Source organism: Mytilus galloprovincialis, chromosome 5 (assembly GCF_965363235.1).
Source record: "Mytilus galloprovincialis chromosome 5, xbMytGall1.hap1.1, whole genome shotgun sequence".
In the NCBI taxonomy this organism is placed as follows: domain Eukaryota; kingdom Metazoa; phylum Mollusca; class Bivalvia; order Mytilida; family Mytilidae; genus Mytilus; species Mytilus galloprovincialis.
This window is the reverse complement of record NC_134842.1, coordinates 51,861,059-51,886,042: the sequence shown is the minus strand read 5'-3', so window position 1 is coordinate 51,886,042 and position 24,984 is coordinate 51,861,059. Positions and strand designations below refer to the sequence as shown.

Genomic DNA, 24,984 nt, shown 5'->3' with positions numbered 1-24,984 from the left:
AATCATAGGTATTGCTTAACGAAAGGTAAATAGGTTGAACGATGCAATCACCACTTTATTAAGCACGCACTCGTTGCTATTTGTTGTTAACAAAGTGTTATTTCTGTTTAGCGATGCGATCATCACCAAAACAATCAAATAACATGATTCCTCAAAATTCGTCTTTCGCAATTTTATGATCTATTTAAAAAAAAACAGGTTTTTCAAACTTACTTTTATAAATAAAATGGATAGATCTGACTGTTTCATTGGAATAACTTTTCAATATATGACTTTGCAATAATGTTTTGGCGATGCATCATCACCATGCAGAATGAACGATGATGTTACCTAAAATATAACTTCCTAATCAATGGTGCTGATCTTGAAAGAGGCCAGGTTTGGGCTTTGTGTTACAATGTTGATAAGGGTAGCACAAATGCATTCTGTGCTGGCTCTTCTACTTTCTGAATCAAATAAACGAAATTGCACCGTCTTTTCATTTGGCAAGAATGTGTTTTACTTCAACATTGTTCCAGTTCATTGTTTTCTTATAATTTCACTATTTTTTTTAGTTGAACAAAGTTATCATCACGGTAATGCACTGTTTTCTAAATAATCCTTTTTTGTCTTTTCATATTTGTAGTATCATGTTGAGAAACCACATCTCTATCCATGGCTTCACTTTCTGTAAAAACCGACTGAGAATTGTCCAAGTTGTCTCTGTCAACAGACCTAAAACTATTATCGGACTTTCATCGGTTTGTAGTTTAAATTAGGGCATTGGTAAAGGGAGCTTTATATGTGCAAGCTTTAATCTATTGATATGCACGGACGGTGACAATTTCTTTTTCCTGTTAGATAACTTTAAAGAAGTATATGTGCACTTGCAAGACATGTTACAGTAAACGGGTCATCAAAATATGTTGGAAGTTTTTGACTTGTCTAACAGGTCCTCTAGATCAATAAAAAGTGTCGACTACAGTCAAATCTAGCTTGTGTGTATTTGTATTTTCGATTTCTACCATGTTCCTTGATTGGCAATAGTAATCAATTTTAAATTTTATCGAATAACGCTAAGCAGCACGACCCCCCCCCTTCCAAAAAAAAAAACAAAACAAAACAATTCTGTAGGTTACATTAGTGAAAAGGGAACGGGATTTTAGTAACGAGGAAATATCGGATATAATTTGTGAATCGATTTGATTACCACAGATCATTACTTTATTACTTTATAAACATCCTTTCAAATATATAGATGTGTAAAATTCTATAATTTATCACAGAACAATAAACCTAAGAAAGGTCAAATCAGGTCTCAACTTATCAAGAAAGTAAACTGAAAATATATATTTAAACCTAAACATGCTACATAATGGATCACCAAATGGTGCATTTACACAATTAAAGAATAAACATTTAATGGGAGGCAAACATATAAAGGCATATAAATTATACAAAGCGAAACCTGGAAAGTAGTTATAGAACATGTAGAAACTATATACGGACACGAAATAAAACCTATAGACAACGGTATTAGTAAAGTTTGCTAGGATTGGTTCATTGACTCGACTATTTGTGAATTGATTTTGGACAATATTGAATTTTATTTCCTTCCAAAAACAAATGAAATGTTAGATTAGGTTGCCAAATGTATCAGACTAGAATGATTTGAAACAAACGCAATGTAATAAATCGTCATGAATAATTGACTATCGCTATTCTGATGTAGCGCATGATTAATCTGTTTGTTTACTTTTGGCTTCTTATTTTGTTTTTGTTTTTAAATTCATCTATCCGTAAGTTTCTTTATTCTTATCTCGATTAATACCCCAAATATAGTTTATTTTTTATGATCCTCCATAGACAGCACGGGCTTTAAGTGTTAGTCTTGACCACCAGTCCTTTAGTCCGTCTATCTCATATCCGAGCTCGTACTTAGGTATGTCTCTTGCAAATATTATGAAACTCATACATGATGCTAATAAAAACCGAAACTCGCCGAAGGAGTTGGACATATTCCGTCACATACAGTTCTAGAGTTCATTAAAAAATTGGTATATTACATTTTGTTTCAATTCCGTACTCTTACTTTGATTTGTCTCAGCAACATTTAATGAATCCACACATCTTCCGCCTAATTTTGTTCTTGCGATAAATATTTGTTTCGCAGTATGTCGCTTAGATTTTGCATATGATATCGAACAGTTTATGCGCCTTTGAAATTTACCCTGTGTAACCGAATATTTTTCTTTGTAGGAGTTATCTCCCAAAACACTGCTTTCCTTGTGTCCACGTCTCCTCCGTAACCAAAAAAGAATGCGACAAATTTATTTTGTAAAATTGCTCATTATATCCTTCGCATTTATTGTTGTATTTGGTACGAAGCGATATGAACACTCCATATGAGAGTTATTACCCCTTATGCATTTGATATAGGTGATATGCATTTCTATCTTGTAAACCATAAGTGATAGAGACCAAGGATCTTTTGATTTGAGGTCCTTGGTCCAAAAAAATCAAAATTATATCAAGGTCAAAAGCCAAGGTCATATTCCAAATTTTGAATTGGGCTTATTTTCACTTATTTCCAAAAACCTTTAAAGATATCGACAAATTATTTTTACCAAATTGTAAGTTGCAACATGTTGTTATATGTATATTTTGATTGCAATGGTACGTTGAACGTAAGAGGGAGTTTCCTCTCCTCTTGTATTTGAAAATACGCGTATGGTGATATAAATCATTGACCAAATATAATTTTGACATATGGTCATTTGATTTGAGGTCCTTGGTTTATGACATTGAAATTGATCTCAAGGTCATAGCTGAAATTGACGTTCTAGATTTTGACCTTTGCTTTTACCTTATATGAATACATGATAAAGCCATAAGACTTTCGGCAATAGGTATCAAACCATTTGACCTTGAAAAAAACAACTGGAAGTGACCTTGTGTAAACCTGAAATAGCTATTTTTTGTACTTTATCAATAAAAAATACATAGAACCAGATATTTTTGGAATCAGTGTCAAGTAAATATTCAAATATTATCGGAAGTAATATTTTTCAAACCAGAAGTAACAACGTATCTGCCTTATTTAAAAAAATATTCTATAGAAACCATATATTTTTTGGAATCAGGGTACAATAAGCTATCATTTAACGATTGAAATGACATTTTAAACCTAATTTTACTACTTTCATATTAACAAAACATGGTTTTTGGTGGAAGGACCTTCAATTGTTTTCTGAACAATTGGTTTTCAATTGTAATAAGATTTTCTGTCAACTTTGATATTTTCATAAAGCAATATTTAAGAAATTATTAATAAAAAACAAAAAACAACTTCTGTTTCTACAACCTATACTTTATTGTAGTTTTAACATGGATAGCCATTTTATTCGTGATTATTTGTAAGTGAGCGAAAGCTAGGGCTAAAATACAACCAATATAATGTCTACCCATATTAAAACTACAATAAATATAGGTTGCACCAATTATTTCGATTCTGATTAGCCAAATTGCGGAAATATCTATGGCTGATGTGTAAAATTTACAGATAGTCTACCCTCTTGGTCTTAATGATAATATCATGGGCATTGGTAATATATCTAGAACCGATTATGTTAACATTTTGGATATAGTTTAATAAACTGTTCGTAAAAACCGTTCTCATGGGCGTAGACAAAATCGCAATCAAAGAATGTTTCGGACCAACCATACAAATATTTCGGACCTAATTTCTATTTCAAAAAACAACGGCAGACATTATCTGTTAACCAAGCTCTGTTCTTTACCTATAAATAAATAAAATAAAATTTTAGAGGATTGCAGCACTATTTCGTATTACAGTCCTGAGTATGAAATTATTATGGCATATTGTTATTCTAAACTGTTTCCCGAAATTGATCGCACTGAAGATCATAAAAAATTTTTTTATTAAAATAAAATATGTCAATAAATGTTTTGATTCTTTAAATATTGCTGGTATTTTTAACGACCATTCTGTTAAAGACCAAATTTCTGGATATTTTGATAAAACTGAACTCCCTCTTTTTTGTTATATTTACATGAATTCTACCCGGAAATATGTGTTTAATTACAGACAATTGTGTAAAGATGTAAATATTAGTGAAAATACACCTATGGCATGTAATTGCAGTATTTCCGAATACACTTATGGTCCCATTTCCCATGTCATAACAGGAGACCTTAACATCATTTGCGATTGAGAGTTAAAGTCATTCAACAGTTGGAATGAGTGTCGTAATATCATCAACGACTCACTCCGTACTTACTGTTTGAAATTGATAAAACGGGAAAAAGCTGACAAAAGTCTTTAGACTCTTTTTTTAATTCAGTAATGAAAATAGTTGATATTCGTATACAACATTTTAAAGAACATTTTACATTTAACAACAACCATGAAAACCCTATTTCGCGTATCTAACATAAACTAAATGAACTAGCCAAGGAATTTGTGTTTGTCCCGGCTGATAAAGCTGCTAACAATATGATTATTGTTTGTATTGATTTTATATTGAGGTGCTGCAAAAGCAAATCACGAATTCACCAACATTCCAACTGACTTAAGTTTTAGAAAACGACATCTGTAACAAACACAAACTTTAAGCTACTTCTTTACAAGCAGAACTAAATACAATGAAAGTCCCAACTATGTACTGGCTTCCGATGCTACACAAAAAAAATTACAAATATAGATTTATTTAACCTTCAAGCTATTGTTCCACTACTAAACTGTCTATTCTACTTACTAGTACAATTGGTACAATACAAAACCTGATAATACATTGTTCAAAAAAGGCCTTTGAAAATAGGGGAATGAATTATTTTTGGAGTGTCAAAAACTCATTGGAAGTACTTGATAAATTGCATGCATATATTGGTGATTTTGAATCTGTTCAAAGTTTTGATTTTTCTACCCTATATACTAGTTTGCCTCATATTCTTTGGACATTTAAAACGTCAGAATGCGAGTACATATGTTCAAACTCTTTTATGTCATTTTTAGTAGCAATAAACAAAAAAAAACTATGTCCTAAATTATAAACCTATAATGGTTTACTTTTTTAAAATTGTTATTTGGATGGAAAGTTGTCTCATTGGCACTCACACCACATCTTCCTATATCTATGTCAATTGGACATGCTTTTATACTATATCTGCGCTTAAATTTTTACTTGATAACATTTTTGTTCGCTTTGGAGATTCCGTATATCGTCAAGTTATTGGAATTCCAATGGTAACTAACTGTGCATCACTTATTGCAGACCTGTTTTTCTATTGTTATGAGTTCCAATTGATGACTCATATTTACAAAGACCCATCAAAACAACATTTGATACAAAACTTTATCAATACTTTTAGATATGTGGATAATATATAGGCTCTCAATAATGATGACTTCAGTATAAAATTGAGAAAGGAAATGGGGAATGTGTCAAAGCGACAACAACCCGACCATAGAACAGACAACAACCGAAGGCCACCAATGGGTCTTCAATGTAGCGAGAAACTCCCGCACCCTTAGGTGTCCTTCAGCTGGCACCTTATAGATATATTTACTAGTACAGTGATAATAGACGTCATACTAAACTCCGAATTATACACAAGAAACTAAAATTAAAAATCATACAAGACTACCAAAGGCCAGAGGCTCCTGACTTGGAACAGGCGCAAAATTTCGGAGTGTTAAACATGTTTATGAGATCTCAACCCTCCCCCTATACGTCTAGCCAATGTAGAAAAGTTAACGCATAACAATACTCACATTTAAATTCAGTTCGACAGAAGTCCGAGTCCGATGTCAGAAGATTCAGTATGTATACTAAAGAAATTTATCCTGTTGACCTTACTTTAAATAAAGCTTATACTAACAATGACCACTGCCTTTTTATCGATCTTGATATGTATATATCATTAACGGTAAGCTTAATACAAAAATTTATGTTAAAAGAGATGATTTTTCATTTTCTATCGTTAATTATCCATTTTTAGATAGTGACGTTCCCTTGTCACCACATTATGGTGGTTATATATCTCAACTTGTATGACTCGCTTGAGTATATAACAACGTAATAGATGTTAGAGAGAGAAATTTTATGTTTTACTGACAAATTATTACACCAGGCTTTACGATATCACAAACCAGTCAAATCATTTATTAAATGTTATCATCGGTATAAGGAAATAATTCGTAAATATAACTAAACATGCAAACATCTTCATCAGTTCATAAAAGATTGCATATTTTGACTTTATTATTGATTCCCTTATAGGGTCTTTGCATCCGAACATACTAAACCCCTAACTGGAGGGATTGTGCCTAATATTCATATGATAGACCCATAATCTTACAATCAGATTAATTGAGGTCTGGAGCTGGCATGTCAGTTTACTGCTAGTAGTCTTATGTTATATATGTACTATTGTCATTTTCTGACACCGGACTCGCACTTCTCTTGAACTGAATTTTAATGTGCGTATGTTATGCGTTTACTTTTCTACATTGGCTAGAGGTATAGGGGGGGGGGTTGAGATAAACATGTTGAACCCCGCCGCAAATTTGCGCCTGTCCCAAGTCAGGGGCCTCTGGCCTTTGTTAATCTTGTATGATTTTTTATCTTAGTTTCTTGTGTATAAATCGGAGTTTAGTATGACGTCCATTATCACTGAACTAGTATACATATTTTTTTAAGGGGTCAGCTGAACGACGCCTCCGGGTGCGGGAGTTTCTCGCTACATTGGAGACCAACTTGTAACCTTCGACTGTTGTCTGCTCTATGGTCGGGATGTTGTCGCTTTGACACATTCCCCATTTCTTTCTCAATTTTAAATGTAGAGCGTTTAGGAAGTCTTTTCCTTGAACCTCTCTTTTTTTTTTGTAACCAAGCAGACACCATAAACAATGTGATTAACAGAAGGGGGGGGGGGTTGTGAACAGCCAAAATAAATGGTTGTCGTATCTAGGTCAAATATGTCAATTGCAAATTGTAACACTTTGTAGTTATTGTATATGTTTTAGTAAAAACATGTGTATCATTTAAAAGTTTGAGTTTAAATATTTATTTCTCTGTTGTAGTCAATATACGCATGTGAAAACAAATTTTATTGGATTTTGAGCATGGGTTTGTTTACAAAGCAAAAGAAGGGAACATTCGATTGGCATCCGTCGAAAGACCATGGCTAATATATGAGAAAAAAAAATGAAACGACGAACAAGTGCATAAAACACTTCATTGTAATTTGTTATCGTTCATTAATCAAACCTTAATTTAGCCTTTTTAAGAGGTGTTCTGTATATTTATATGTTTATGTTCAAATTGTGTGAACAAGGCTTTCTACTGATGTTTAAGTAATACATTACTTTTTTGTAAATAAAATATGTAAAAACAAGAATGTGTCCAAGTACACTGATGCACCACTCGCAATATCATTTTCTATGTTCAATGGTCCATTACATTGGGGTCAGAACTCTAATTTGGAATTAAAATTAGAAAGATCACATCATAGAGAACTAAGTTTCAAGTTGATTGGACTTCAGCTTAATCGAAAACTACCTTGACCAAAAACTTTAACCTGTAGCGGGAAAAACAGACGACCAGACGGACGAACGAACGGACCCACAGACCAGAAAACATAACGCCTCTCTACTCGTGCTACTATCGTAGGTTGGGCATAAAAAAACTTACGTTTTGTGTATTAATATATAAAGTTTGTAATGTATTGGGATAAACTAATTGAAATAAATTTGTAGAAAATTATCCGATTACAAATTTCAATTAAAAATATTATGTGAAATGTTTTTTGTCAATATCCGCCCTGTCATCCATTACATTCCCAATGATTCCGTATTAATTCAAAATTAACTAATAACACAGTGATATCAATGTCCTCGTATATTTGCTCAGTACACAGCTTTACCGCATTCATTTTTTTTGGAATTCCGGTTCTTTTGTCGTCCTAATCGTTTAAAAATAAACATCAAATGTATGTATTGGCTTGTGTTACAGATTATTATTGATATTAATTCATTTTCAAAACAAAACGTTTTATGTTTTATCATATGGCATTTAAGAATTTTATTGATATATTTTCAGCAAAACAAATAACGCACAGCATTTTGTTTATTGATTAATTTTAAACAGTTTTTTTCTAAATTGCCCCCATCATTTGAAGGGGAAACGTATCTAGCGGTTTAAATATTGGAAGTAGAAGTATCAAGTTTCAATCCCAATTGCAGAAAATGCTCTTTAGTATTTCTCTATGGATTATCTGCAGTGTACAATTAATACTTATAATTTATATAATTCGACAAATCTCAGCTGCGGAGTGTAAAACCGAAATCTTCACGATTAATCCAGATAAAAAGGATGTAAAATTACAGGGATTTACCTATCGTTCGTTTGATCATATGTCACCAAGAGCATGCTTCAAAGAATGTATTAGGCGACCACAATGTTTTTCCTACAACTATGACAAGGTTCATTTTACATGTGAAATAAATCTGAAACCAGATTCTGTATCTTTAGTGTACTTTCCAAATGTTATTGGTTATATCTACGTTGTGATCCAACATTACAGAGGGGTGAGTTAATAACAGAGGAGTCTAAATACCCCGAGGGTATCACCAGCCAAGTAGTCAGCACTTCTGCGTTGACTTGAGTTATCATTGATAATTTCATAGTTATAAATTAATTGTTAACAGAACTTTGAATTTTTGAAATACTAATGCTTTTATACCTAAAGAATAGATTACCGATCTGTATTTGGCAAAACCTTAAAGATTTATTTGTCCCATTGTTCTTTAACTTGGTACTTTATTTGGCCTTTTTAACATTTTTATACGAGCGTCAATGATGATTCATTTGAAGACTAAACGCGCGTCTGGCGTAAACATAAAATTTCAATCCTGTTATGATGAGTTTATTTAATGTTGATTTTAAACGGTGGATGAATAATAACATAAAGTTACGAAATATCAGAGAATTCATTTGGTCACGTTTTGAATTTCATGTTATTGTACAAAACCAAAACATGTAAGGAGCACAATACATTTGATTTGGATAATTTACTTTTTAATACAACCAGGAACATAATTATATATTAAATAGTATGCTGTTCTAAGATGCAACTACATGTGGTAGTGTTTTAACTTGTTAGTCACGTGCTCGTACATGTACTATATACTGGTTTTTGTAAATTGTCTTCGACAGTGAGAACACCCACATACTGTATAGTTGACTGTAAAAGACCACGACATGACAAATATACAGCAATATAGACGAGAAAAATAAACATAATCATTTATAACAAAGCAATTTACAGGGACTAACATTGAATGCGAAGAACAATCAGCAACTACTGAAATGCAATACCTAATTTTTAGACAGGCACTTACATAATATTGTGGGTTAAACATGTTTGTCTGTACTAAAACCTCCCCAACCTACGGCAGTGATGTAGCAACACAGCGTCTAGGAACAAACTGTAAAATAAGAAAAAAAGAATTGGTACGAAGCACGAAAACAACTTACATAAAACCAAAATAATGATATCAGAAAACTTGATTTTGCTGAAAGCTATATCAAAGTATATTACTAAGGAAAATAGCCAATTCTCCAAGCATAATGTATCAATTATTAAACATCAAATGGATTAAGTATAAAGACGCCATAAACAGTTTGAGATACGCATGTTCTTGTGCAATGCGAAAATACTAATAAATGGTATTTACGCATGATGTAAGTTCTCACAACTGAAAACAATTTAGTCTAATTGATAACACTTGAGAAATTTTTAAATCAAATCATCAATTAGTTTACGTTGGCTATATCTTCATTTACGGGCTTTATAATTAATATTTCATTAAAAATTACGATGTGATATCCCTTTATGAAAAAAATTATACACATGTCTACATGTACATGTTCAGAAATCTTCCTTACCGTTTCTTTGAAAGAGTTTAATAAAGGTTTTAATTAATTATGAAATTCAAAAGTCAATATGTATTGGTAATACAAACATTGCGTTCATTACAATTCGCTGAAATTCAATCTTAATTTTATACCATGTATTATGTTAATTTGTGAAAATTGATCATCAATATTTTAAATATGAATCCCAATTCTTTGTTTTCATTAATTCTTTACATTTGTAGTTTTTACATTGTTGTATACTTACATTAGATGTATGTTTCATTATAAAAATTTATTCTGATTGGCTAACTGCACATCACATGTTATTCCTTAAGCAATTGCAAAACTCTATAAAACTTCTCATTCAGTATAACACGTGGTCCCACAATAAAGTGCACAGGTGAATAAAATTTTAAAATTATAAAATTCGTGTTTTCATGATCATAGCTAAAAAATGTAATTATAAGTATTGAATGGTTCTGTTTGTAACTTTATGGGGTTGTAAAAGCGTTGACCGTGCGTTTATATTTAGAATGAAGCGCTTCCGTGCTTCATACAAAATGTACTTCGGTCATCGCTTTTACACCCCAATAAAGTTACAAAAAGAAGCATTCAATTCTTAAATATCAATCACATATATTTGATTTGAATTCAATATCAACATGATCATAGAGATATTCTAGTATAGAATACCCAGTAACTTTTTCTCTTTGACATTAAATTAATTCAAAATCATTCAAGTATCACAAATCAGATATTCAGTTTTAATTTTTCATTTACATTGGCTTACTTTAATCATTAATGCTATACTCTAATATATAAAGACAATGACGAACACATATTAGAAAACGAATAGCATTTTCATTTGTCCTATATGTATAAAGTTAAATCACAAATATTCTGAACTCCGAGGAAAATTCAATCGGAAGTCCCATATTTATAATGAAGTAATGTAAGTATAAATATTTCAGAATCCCTTGTTTGACCCCTGTATAGGACATCCATGCAGCACAGATGAAGTGTGTGAAATCCTAAAGAATAACAAAACTGTCTGTGTCAAGGATGGTACGTATGAAATTGATTTGCCAAAACTCAATAGCAGGATATTTTCGAAGACTTACCTCCCTTTTGATACTAAAAAAGTTTTCATAGCTGTTAGTTAACAGATCATGCCATATTCCTGATTTAAGCATAATGTCTTAACGAATTGATTCATACATATATGGTACATGAATCTCTTACCAAATAGACACAACCCTTTTATCTCCTTTTGAAGTCATTTGGTTCTCTCAATTCTATTTTGTTTTCTTGAATTGTGTTCTTAGTCGAGTTTTTTTTTTTTTATCTAAACGTCTTAAAAACTGTTGCCTACATTTAAAAGATTGCAATATCTCATAATGTTCAATCAAGAAACAGGACGTAAGCATATATACTATAATGGTTTACTTTTATCTATAGACACATGAGATCTTGACAGTTCAAACACGTCTCTACGAGTTATTTACACTAAGTCACCTTTACTAGCAGAGTTCGATCGTAGAATGTGTGAAGGCCTAAAGAATAACAAAACTGTGTGTGTAAAAGATGGTACGTTTGAAACCATTGACATCGATTTGCCAAAACTCAATTGCAAGATATTTTCGAAGACTTACATCCCCATTGATACTTATATAGTTTTCATAGCTGTAAGTTAACAGATCATGCCCTAAAATAAAAATAAAATTGAGAATGGAAATGGGTAATGTGTCAAAGAGACAACAACCCGACCATAGACCAGACAACAGCAGAAGGTCACCAACAGGTCTTCAATGCAGCGAGAAATTCCCGCACTCGGACGCGTCCTTCAGCTGGCCCCTAAACAAATATATATACTAGTTCAGTGATACTGAACGTCATACTTAACTCCAAATTGTATACAAGAAACTAAAAATAATACAAGACTAACAAAGGCCAGATGCTCCTGAATTGGGACAGGCGCAAAATTGCGGCGGGGTTAAACATGTTGAAGCATAATGTCCAAATGAATTTATTCATGCATATATGGTACATGAATCTCTTACTAAGTCACTTTTACAAGCAGAGTTCGATCGTAAAATGTTTGAAGGAATACCTACAGTTGGTTTGTTTCGAAAATGTAAGAGTGAATATTAGGGGCAATAAAACCTTCTTGGTTGCATATAGTCAGTTTATAATTGAAGGAAAGATATCGTAATCCTTGGTAGCAAGAAACTCAACATTGATACAATTTACTACGGCATAACAGCTTAATCTTGTGGGTATAACTTGAATCTTAATAGTTTGATGATAAGTTTTGGGCATAAACAATAATATTTTCAAAATCTTAAAAATAAAAATGGAACAAAAAATAATCCTTCGAATTGATTTGTATTTTCAGGTTTTAATATACCGCACAAAACATTTTTAAATGTGGCGCTTAGAAAATACACTCAACAAATATCAACGGCAGGGTCCGACTTGTCTGCATCTAGAGCAGTTGATGGCTTAACAAATACGTGGTCACGTACACACCTAGAACTATTACCGTATTTGTGGGTTGATCTTGGAACCATTTATAACATCATTCGGATTGAAATTATCAACCGAAATGCATATGGTACGTTTTTAATGTATATTTAATGTAATTCAAAATGATGTTCACAAATTGGCGGATACCACTCTTTGGTTTGTATAGTATGGTCATAGTAAAGGATAATTGACCCTTTCAAAGTGTGCATTCAATCGCAAATGGATAGTTTAACTACCAAAACATTTTGATAACGTGATAAGGATATAATCTACATCTTATACCGCAGTCCCACTAGGCCACGATCGCACTACGATCTGTGAAAAAAATGCAAATTTTGATGATCGTAGTACGATCGTTTAGATCGCAGTAAGGTCGTATCACAGTCGTGGTAAGGTTTTCAAGATCGTGATGAGTGTGGCCAACTTTTAACATGCTCAAAACAATCGTGGTGTGGTCGTGGTCAAATCAGGTCGTAGTAGAAGCTTATCGAGAGCGCACTAAGGACGTACTAAGATCGCAAAGGTCGCTGTACCATCGTAGAGAGAGCGTAGCGAAAGCGTGATTATTTTTTTTGGAGAGACTGCGCTACGATCTCACAGCGACGTTATTACGATCTCACTACGACCATTACGTTCTTCCCACGACCTAACTGCGCTTCCACTACGATTATACTACATTTACACCACGCTGTTCAAGACCATAGTACAATTCTAGCACGCCCTCGCCGTCCTCATCACGCTCTTCTTACGACCTGACTATATTCATACTACGACCATCATTCTCATTGTCATTTTCACGTAAAATATATTTAATCTCTCCAGGTTTTGTTTGTTTGTATGTAATTAGAGTTTTTGTCCATTTTCTCTAACGGTTCAACCATGCTTCTCGTTTTTATATAGATTAGACCGTTTGTTTTGCTGTTTGAATGCTTTTACTTTTTGGGGCCCTTTATAGCTTGCTATTCGGTGTGAGTCAAGGCTCCGTGGTGAAGGCCGTACCTTGACCTATAATGGTTTACTTTATAAATTGTTACTTGGATGGAGAGTTGTTTCATTGGCACTCATACCACATCTTCCTACATCTATTGACCTATCTGTGTCATCTCTGCTATCATTCACTAAAATATCGTCATTTGAGCTTTATGGACCAGCAAAAGGTTGTAATTCAGGTTGGATTGGTCGGTCCGACATCTCTGCTTGATCAGGATTCGTTACTATCAGAGCTCCCCTGCCTTTACATCAACCTCTACAATCACGCCCACGTGTTCTAGTAGGTTTTGGTGGCATGACTGTACTGTTTCCGTATTAATCAGAAATAGAAGGAATGGAACTGCATTGATATAGAACACGATGTTGACGGTTTTGCTGAGAACGTAGTAAGATCGCGGTATGAACGTAGTATAATCGTGGTAATAACGTGCTACAATCGCAGTAGAAGTGTGGTAAGATCGTATTGCAATCGGATAACTCGTGGTATGGTCGTAGTGAGAACGCGATGAGCTTAGAAAGATCTTGATAAGCGTAGTGAGGTCGCAGAATAAGCGCGTTGAGAACGTGGTATAATCGTAGCGGGATCGTTGTAGAAGCGTAATGAGGACGTAGTAGCAATGTGAGAGCAACGGAAATTTACCTTTTCATGCAGCTCATACCGCGACCTCACCACGATCTGAATTTATTTTAGATCGCGGTGAGCGTGATGCGATCGTGGTCTAGTGGGTCTTGGTCTTTACATTTTCAAGCAAGATAATAAACATATTTCAGATCATAGACGCTCACAATTGAATTGTTGTAATGTCGCAAATCGAAGCAATTTGTCGTGTATATTTTCAGCACTCGATGTGCGATTTATGAAATTAACAATTGATACCAGGCTAAACTGGTTTACGCCAAATTCGCATGTATTCTAAAAACAAACAACTCGTTGTCTAAATGAATAGTAAATAAGGTAAGTCACATATTTTTTTTAAATTTGTACATGTTGTATACAACTTTAGCTGTATACACTATAAAGTAAAGCTAAGGTATAACATGTATAATACATATATCTCTTTTATTGTCTGTATTTTCCTAGATTTATGAGTATTAACTTGCTTAAGGGTTAAGTACATTCTCGTCATCAATGGGACTTTTATAATACTGTACTTCTTTTTAGTTGTATAATACATAGGCAATTGACAGTGGTAAGAAAACGGTAAATGTATATTTTTCTTCTGTTCTACAGGCGAAAGGTTGCATGATCTTGATATAACCGTTGGACTACACCTTGATCATATGACGATGTGCGCACATTACACAGGCCCAGGTACTAACGGAGAACATCTTGTATTTCAGTGCAAAGGGTGGTATTTAGAAAGTCGTTTTGTCAAAATGACAATCATCAAAGGGTCAGAATATTTACAGTTTGGAGAGATCAAAGTTTTCGGATATCAAATAATAAGATAGTTGACAGTAAATTCAAAGTGTTACATTTACAGATAGCATAGAATACAGATTTTGGTTATCTGACATTAAGATACATGGTTCCCAACACCAAAAGTGTTTAGCTGTCATGGTTTTATTTTCATATTCATCTTCATTAACTACTTGAGCAGATTTTGAATCTCAAACTTTTGAAGAAAATGTATTTCAATAATTATATGTCAAAAAAATTGTAATTGTGTCTAGATATCTTTTTATATTTATGTTTATGTTATAAAGACACCGCAGGATAAATTTCTTTAGTATACATACTCAAGTCGTCATTATTGAGAGCCAATATATCATCCAAATATCTTAAAGTATTGTTAAATTTCTGTACATGTATCAGATGATGTTTCGATGGGTCTTTGCTGATTTTAGTCACAAATTGTAACGCATAACAATACCGAAACAGGTCCGTAATAATTTTTTTGTAATGTTGTTTTGATCAATTCTTCTTAATTTTTTTTATATAATCACACTATGCTGGTTCTAGCCTCCTTTTACTTGTATGTTTAAGTGCAAACGGAGAAAGTTTTGTATCTGAATTTCTGGTTTTGTTGTAGCTTTATTTCACTGTTTACTGTTCTGTTGCTTTGTTAAAATGAAGTTAAACAACTGCATCATTTTATTAACGATTTGTATTGTTTGAATAAAATGCATTGGTAGTACGAACAATATTTATTCATATACCAATTATGCAAACTTTGTCTTGCATGATATTATGTTTCAAACTAGTAGCCTTGTTTATTATTATGTTCTTAAATTGATGGTTGTCTGTTAATTCGTTGTATATCTTTTGCCCAGTATGTACATTGTATTATACTATTCCTTATAAGATTTGGTACATTTTTCATTATACATGTAAAATATGTTATACTGTTATATCTATTTCAAAAAAGAGAAATAAATTATTAAAAAAAATTTATTGGATTATACCGAGCAGGAATTTTTAACCTATCTATGTATGTAAAGACGATCATACAAAATGTTGTTTTGAATATGTCACAATGTGTCAGCTGTGAAAAAAAAACATTAGTTGCAAGTGCACCATCTTTATTCATTTGATGTATATCGTCTAATGCATTACCAACCATTCTTTATTCAAACATAACAAAATAACACATAACTATCATGACATATACTTTTCCAGGAATTCAGCTTGACCGTATTTAATTCTTGGTATTTCTTGGCAACCCCTTTTGTCAATATGATATCAAATAAACAAATCAAGTATGTATTGGTTTAAATAACTTTCATCTGACCGATTATTGAAACTAACCCATTTCTATAATACAATATGTAATATCATGTTATATGTTAGTTTTATATTTTGATTGATAAATATATGCTCAGCAACACAAATAAAAAACAACTATTTCCTATATAATACGGAATTTTTTTGGGTTTTGTTCCTAAAAAAATCAAAAAGGTGTCCGTGTCATCTGCATCGATGTTGATTTAAAGTTACTAGTAAATAAAATTTCGAAACTTATTAACAACAGAAGTTATGATAGATGGTATGCTTCTTTCACTGTTGAGTATAATGTTAAATAATAGTTGCATTTTTGTTTACTAGTATAATATTATTCTTACATTCAGTTATCCGTACACTTTTACACAAACGATTTATATTTTTCACTGCATGTAAAAAACGTGATTTCAATGGACTTACATATGAACGGTAATTTAGACCTAAAAAGATTGAAATACTTTTTGGAAGTTGAAGGAATACATTTCAATCGATATTGCAGAAAATGCACCTCCGTATTTCGTTAAAGCTGGTCTACAGTAGACACTTACTATTCCTACTTTATAGAATTTTGCAAGTATCATCTGATAAAACCGAAATCTTCACGATTAATCCCGATAAAAGAGATGTAAAATTACAGGGATTCACCTATCGTTCGTTTGATCAAACAACTTCTAGAGGATGCTTAGTAAAATGTATCCGACGACCACTATGCCATTCATACAACTATAACATAGCCCATCTTACATGCGAACTTAATATGACGCCAGAGACTGTTTCGGAAGTGTACTTTCAACAGAATACCGGTTATATCTACATTGAGATTCAACATTACAGAGGGGTAAGTTCAAATCAAACTAATTCATTGAATGCATAGAAAAAACAAACTATCAAAATGCATTTGGTCACGACATTGCATGTACATGTGACATATCAGTCATAAGCTTCTTACTATGAACTATTTTCCCCAAGATTGTTTTATCACATGCAATAAATAAAAAGAGATATGTGTTGCACGTCTCTAGCAACCAAGGTGTTCGTATAACGAAATTAAGTTTAATGCATTAGGGGTATTATGCATGGCTTCTTTGATGGGTTCCAAGTCGTCAGGCGCCTAGCAATTACCCTAGCTTAATTCCAAAAGTACACACATAGACGTTTGGAAAAATTGCAAATAAACACTCTCTACAGCATTTAAATATAAGTATTTTTTTTTAACGTGCAAGATAATGAATTCAACGTTTATATGTTAGAGATTTGAAAACAGTCTTAGGTTGAAATACCATAAGCAACACACTACATGTGAAGCAGGATCTGCTTACTCTCCCGGAGCACTCGGGATCATCGCCAGTTTTTGGTGGGGTTCGTGCTGCTTAGTCTTTAGTTTTCTATGTTGTGTCTTCTGTATTATTATTTGTCTGTTTGTCTTTTTATTTTAACTATGGCCTTGTCAGTTTATTTTAATCTGTCAGTTTGACTATCCCTCTGATATATTTCGTTTCCCTTTTAAGGAACTTTTCAAGTTTGAACTTATAATGCTGAGAACTGTGTTATAAATAATCAAATAAACTGTATATTAGTAAGCGCTTGCATCTGTCAACACGCATATTATCTGATAAATAAAATTGAGAAAGGAAAAGGGGAATGTGTCAAAGCGACAACAACCCGACCATAGAGCAGACAACAGCCGAAGGCCAACAATAGGTCTTCAATGTAGCGAGAAACTCCCGCACCCGTAGGCGTCCTTCAGCTGACCCCTTAAAAATATGTATACTAGTACAGTGATAATGGACGTAATACTAAACTCCGAATTATACACAAGAAACTAAAATTAAAAATCATACAAGACTAACAAAGGCCAGAGGCTCCTGACTTGGGACAGGCGCAAAATCGCGGCGGGGTTATGTATGGTAATGACATTCTTGAATCCTAATTATTTTCATGGATTACTTGCAAATGATATAGGGATATTTTAACTTTCAAATTACAAATCATTTGTTACTATCAATCTCAGATAATATAATTTTCATTGATAACCTTTTAAAAAGAAAATGTGTTCCCAAGTCACAGTAGAAATGTTTTTCATTCATTATTTGTTTGTCGAAATGAAATACATGTCATACAGGAAGCACTATAATAAAGTTTAATTACATCTGAAAGGAAGCCGTATTTTTCTTTATCTCCTGTATTATTTATCTAGTGAATGAAATAAGCCTTGCGATTTAAGTTTACTTGCTGTTGCAATTTTGAATGAATGTTATTCAGAATTTAATACTCTCTGATAGTGTGTGATTTTTTTAATGAGTTTGCTCCATACAGGAGGAATAATGTTATACTTTACAACTAATCAGAAGATAATTTTATTCATTTCTTGAATTTTATCCCTTTTTGATAAATATTATGTATGTTTTAGACTACAAAATTAGGTGGAGAATGTGTTTAGACATTTTCATGACTGTTTGATTAATAGCTCAGATTATTTTCAATGGTAAAGACATGGGTCAAATACTAATCAGTACAGTCGAGTATGGTTAAGACTGGGATCGATTATACGTAATGTCGAGTAAAATTTAGACCGATTAAGACTGGTCGAGTAACAATCTGTACAGTCGAGTACATATATAGGCCATTTCAGACTTTTGTCGGTTTGTAGTGTAATGAATTCGATGTATTTCTTGTTTTATATTGATGAATATCAATCACATGAATTAGATTCTAAGTCAATATTAAAATGATCATAATAAAAATCTAGTTTACTTTTTTATATGGAATATTTGCATGTAAAAAAAGTATGTGTTTCATTTTTCAATCAATTAGTAATAAATCATACCAGTTTTACATATCAGAGATTCGATTTCAATTTTATATTAACCTTGTCAGAAAACTAGATACATATTTTTCATTCTAAAATCTAGTGTCTAAAAAACCTATATCAATTGGAGAAAAAGCTGACAATCGTCTTACTTATTTTTAAATTGCATATAAATTTCAGAATACCATTTTTGACCCGTGTGTCGGAAATCCATGCAGCAAAAATGAAATTTGTGTAAGACTAAAGAATGAAGAGATTATATGTATAAAGGATGGTACGTATCAATCCATTTAAAATATAGCAGTATTGATAATTCATCTAAATATGCCAATTTCCTCATTGTGCAAATTTGAAATAGCATTTAATAAATTGAATACGTCCTTTTGTTTGCCTCCATCAGAAAAGTTTGGCTGACCTAACTGCAGTATCACTATTTACATACCAGAAGGTTAAAAACGAACACATTTTAAAATATCTTCAATTTTTCTTCTAAAAGTTATATAATGTGCTGTAACTTAGGCTATAGGGGACTACTATAACACAAGAGACAGATATTGACAACTAGTCCGTGTAGAATTAAAATCAGATGAACATATCAAAACAAGCGAAGAATCGCAACTCTCAAATCAAAATTATTATCCACTATACCAATGTCTAGTAAGTTCAACACAACAACAATCATAAAACAATGAATTAATTGATTGATCAATGATGTTTTTATTCAGTTATAATTATTGCATTTCATTTTATCTTCTAAATGTAGTTGTTTGTACACTGAACTGTTGTTCGGTGTGAGCAAAGGCTCTGTGCTGAAGGCTGTACGTGGACCTATATTCTAATATGACGTGCTTATTTCGCTTTGTGAACAAACCCATGCTTTACATCCAATAAAATTTGTTTGCACATGTGTATATTGACTTCTTCAGAATAATGAATTTTATCAAATTATCATGCACTTAATATATTTCCTTAACTGAAAAACACTTTAAACTCTGAAATGGTGCACATGATGTCACTAATTCATTTATTATGACTGTAATGTGTTGCAAACGAAATTGACTTATTTGACCTAGATACGACAACCGTTCATGCTGGCTGTTCAAACTCCTCCTTCTGAAAAATCACAGTGCCAGCCGTTTGCTTCTTTAAAAACAAAAAAATGAAGGTTGTTGTTTATTCTTTAGTTTTCTATGTTGTGTCGTGTGTGTTGTTGTTTGTTTGTCCTTTTCATTTTTAGCCATGGCGTTGTCAGTTTGTTTTAGATTTATGAGTTTGACTGTCCCTTTGGTATCTTTCGTCCCTCTTTTAATGGAAGAGCCTACACAAACGCTTTTACATTTATACTTATCGGACATAAAAATTACCTTGATTGTCCTATACAGAATCGAAATAATTGATGCAAGCTATACTTTATTGTAGTTTTAACATGGGTAGGCATTACATTCGTGTCATTTTAGCCCTCACTATCACTCGGGCTAAATTTATCACGAATATAATGCCTATCAATGTTAAAACTACGATAAAGTATAGCTTGCATCAATTATTTCTTAAATATTTTACGTTTTATTCATTGTGACTCGGATTGAGAATTGACTTATTGGCACTCCTACCACATCGTTTTTTTTTAATCATTTAGTGGAGATCACTTCTGTTTTAGAAGAACTGTTATAGTACAGTTAAGAACACTTCTATGACAGATTATTCTGACAGTTCTAATTAGAGTTTATAAGTGATCTCCACTGAATGATTAAAAAAAGACGATGTGGTATGAGTTCCAGTTAGTCGTTCTACTAGAACAGTTCTACCCTAGAAAAGTATAACTGTCAGAATCAGTTCTAGGTAGAACTGACCAAATCAGTTTTACCTAAAACTGTCAGGATCAGGTCTATGGTAAAACTGTCTAAAACTGTTCTAGGTAGAACAGTCTAAACAGTTCTTATCGTAGAACTATCAGTCAAACTTACTACATCTGTTCTAACTGTAGAATTGTCAGCAGAAACTGTCTAAAACTGTTTTAGCCGTAGAAATGACCAAAACTGTCAGGCTTGTAGAACAGTTCTGTTTTAACAGAATTAAGATTGACATAATAGAATGCAAATATGGTCAGTTGGTTGATGTTGACAAATAATTGTGTTGTACGAGTCAGTCTGAGGTATCAAAACTACTGAAATTTGTTTTTGTAGTCTATATTTTCCAATATTACTGTCATTTGTATTATACAGTCCCTCATAACCTAAATATATAACTGAATTACTGTGCGACTATATAACTTTACTTGATGAAGTGCAAATATGGTCAGTTTTGGTAAATGTTTTCAAATAATTGTGTTATGACGGCGTGCATAAATCTGAGTCCACAAACGTACCGTCTTCAAGTAACTGAAATCATTTACGACTTCGGCATTTTCCCCAAGAAAACGTAGGCGTAACAAAAACACTGGACACTTAGTTTATCACATTACTTTAAACATAGACATTCATTTCAATCCCCCTTTTTTAACAACGAAGTGCAGCAAATGCACACTCTGGAAATATAAATAAATATATGCTAAGAACAGTGTAATGGAAATGATTAACGACTATGTCGGGGACACTATTAAGAAAATATACTATACTATATATAAATGCTATGCAGTTAATTTATTTTTATTGAAACATGATAGTTGGACACTAAAAAAGGTTAAAGTGTTCAGCCTGGGCTATCGATTCATTCATATTTTGCAGATTTTTTTTAAATCTCTTGATACGCACATTTGGAATATCGAGTTTTTTTGTAATAAAAAAATAGCAATTAGTACGTATTGTTTCTTGCCGATTCTTCCTTTTTCGAATATTAATTTCATCCAAATTTCTACTTCTTACACATTGCGAACTACATTCTAAACTCATTCACTATGGTCGTTTGTGATTTTTTTATGGGGTATATTTCGTAAAATGTAATTGTCCGAATCCGAAAAATTCTGTTATACGAAAATGTGGGTAAATATGTTTAGTTTGTATAAATTTAAGGTAAAATTTATACTTTATAATTTTGATAACCTTACTAATAATAACATGGATTTTAATGGCTAGTATTTATTTTTTTTTATCATTCAAAAACTCTGCCTGTTGAAAAGATATTTTAAGCAAGGTTGACTAAAACATCTATTAAAGTGCATTTTACTGTTGTCGTCAACTGTGTGCACGTCTATACATGTAAAACACTTCAAACGAGAAGACTAACGGCCTAATGTATGTACAAAAAAAAAAGAACGAAAAAAAATATATGTACACATCAACAAACGACAACCACTGAATTACAGGCTCTTGACTTAGGACAGACACATACATACAGTATGTGTCGAGGTTAAACATATTATCTTGATTAAAATCTGAAAAAAGATCGGCAAAATAGCAAAAATCTATATAAATCGGCAACGGAGGCTATTTCGCCGGAGCCAGTAATATTGCACCTAAGAGGCTATTTTGCCGGCCAAGCCGTCAAAATAGCCTCTGCCTTGTATTTAAGACATAGATTTCTTAAAACTGTTCTATAGATAGAAGTGACTAAATCAATTCCAGCCGTAGAACTGAACAAAATTAGTTCTAATCGTAAACCTGTTCTAGTCGTAGAACTGACCAAAGATTTATCTAGTTCTAAGTAGAACTGTATAAAACTGTTCTAAGGTAGAACTGTTAGGATCAGTTCTAGGCAGAACTGTCTAAATCAGTTCTAGGTATAACTGACCAAATCAGTTCTAGATTAGAACTGTTCTAGCTAGAACTAACTGAAAGGTGTAAGGTTGACAGTTCTACATACTGTCCTAGAACAGTTCTCCTGACAGATTCTGACAGATTTATTAGAAGGTTAGAAGTGATCTCCACTGTAAAGAATATATGTTTTTGCGATTTACATCCATCGACAATATAATAGTTTTTTTGTTCTGTAATTAAAGGTAGATCATAAGTATAGATTTTTTTAGACAGAATTTTCTTATAATTTGCCATAATGAAGATTTAACTATGCTTTTTTCGAAAATATTATAAAAAGTATGGGTCACCGTGCTATTTTTCAAGCTACATGTATGAGTCGTTGAAAACTTTTTGTTAGATTGTTCATGAAAAGAAAACACATTTGTGTGCATAAGAAAAAGAAAAATTGGTGTCACCGAACTTGTTTTCTTAAGCTTGCTACAAGTAAAAAGAAAAGAATTCGCTATTGGTCAATTTTTTTTTCTAGAACAGTTATCTCCCCTTGAATGACTCATTTGAAAAAAAATGATTTTAAACACAAACAAACATAATATTTGTTTAAATATTTTGAATAATACAATAAATCACTAAGTTTTCATTATATAAATATACAATATAACCATTAAATTGCAAATCTGTCTCCAAATTTGCAGATTTGGACAAATAACTAGACCGATTGTGTACTGTGATTGTACAATCCAAAATGGTGGTATATCATGAATTTACCTTAAGCGATAAAAATAATCACGATAGTCACGATATTTCTGTTTTACAAGGCGGATGGTGCACCTGTTGGCTCCATGTGTTTCTACTTTTTCTCTCAGTTTTAGTTATCTGATCTTATGATTTGGCAAATAACATACAGAATAAACAGTTCATGACTCTTCCACGGTTGAACTGTTGAACTTTTGTCCAGCAAGGTGTTCCATTTGAAATTATCTATATCTGTGTTTCTTTCACTTCTGACCTAGAAAACATTCTGACAGTTTTTTACAGTTCTATCTTTGATCTATTCTCGACACTGCTGACTCAGAACAGAGTTTGAAAGTTTTACGTGTACTCTGGAACTGATTATGAAAGTTCTGAAGGGTATACAAAATGCACATTACTAGTGTTACCGTTATGTTTAAATGTTAAATCAGTGGACCGAAATTAATGTTTTACACGGTGATTTGAATATCAGAAATATCAAACATACCTTCTGTCCATTTTATAGATTTCTTACAGTTTCATCTTTTTTGTTGTAGCAATTACACATAAACTGATAGATTCATTCTTATTTTCAGATGTTATTATACCAAATAAAAATCCAGAAAATGTGGCGCTAAGAAAGACCACTGAACAAATCTCAACATTACCGCCCGAATATCATGCATCTAAAGCTGTTGATGGCTTAACAAACACGTTTTCACATACAAACCTTGAATCATCACCATATTGGAGAGTTGATCTAGGAACCATTTATAACATCATTCGGATTGAAATTTTCAACAGAGTCTCAAGTGGTACGTTTTGAATGTTATTTAAATACAATTCTAAGTCCCGTTTTCCCGCTTAGTGGTACAAATGAAAACTGTGTATTTGACCGACTGTCACAGTGTTTTGCAAACTAGGATGACTGTGTGGTTTTGTATTTGTTTTACTCCGAAAAAAATCAAATTTACAATTTCTACAATGTAACGAACAATCGGCCCTTTCAAAGTTTGCATTAAACTAATGAACAATGTGTTATTAAAATAAGGAAAACCTTTTCAAATTCTTTATTTTTACAAAAAAAAAAATCTGATCTGATATGGACATGATGGATGAAATGTACATCTAACAAGCAAGATAATTAACACTGTTCATATAAATAACAGAAAAAAAGTAGAAAACACCACTGTAAGATCAAGACACACAACATATTGAGCACATGTGTACATGTTTGATATTCGATAATAAACTCATCATATACATCAGCCTTAAAATTTGTATGTCAGATTATTGTCAACAAAAAACTCATATATGACGCTTGATCCAAAAAAGTTAAAGGACACAATAATGTATGAAATTGAAGAGCATTGAGAACCCGAAGTTCTGACAATAACAAAAATAGTGAATTCAGATGAAAACTCTAGACGGAGAGTCCCTTATCCTGCGATCTAAGAGATATCATTTTTTATGACTTACATGTATAGGTAATCAGATTTTGTTTTTAATGCAAAACTAAACCATAATCAAATAAAGTTGAGGTGACCCATTTATTCAATTTACATTATTTACTATTCAAGATGTGCACACTAAGAG

The 24,984-nt window shown here is 32.4% G+C and overlaps 1 long non-coding RNA gene across 1 annotated transcript; it reads left to right on the top strand.

Annotated features, from left to right (window-relative positions):
• Positions 1-8,214: 8,214 nt before the first annotated feature.
• LOC143074599 (uncharacterized) lies at positions 8,215-15,685 on the top strand. The gene is made up of 4 exons (XR_012977958.1): positions 8,215-8,590; positions 10,892-10,985; positions 12,316-12,534; positions 14,668-15,685. It is a non-coding gene; the product is annotated as an uncharacterized LOC143074599 (long non-coding RNA).
• The last annotated feature ends 9,299 nt before the right edge of the window (positions 15,686-24,984 follow it).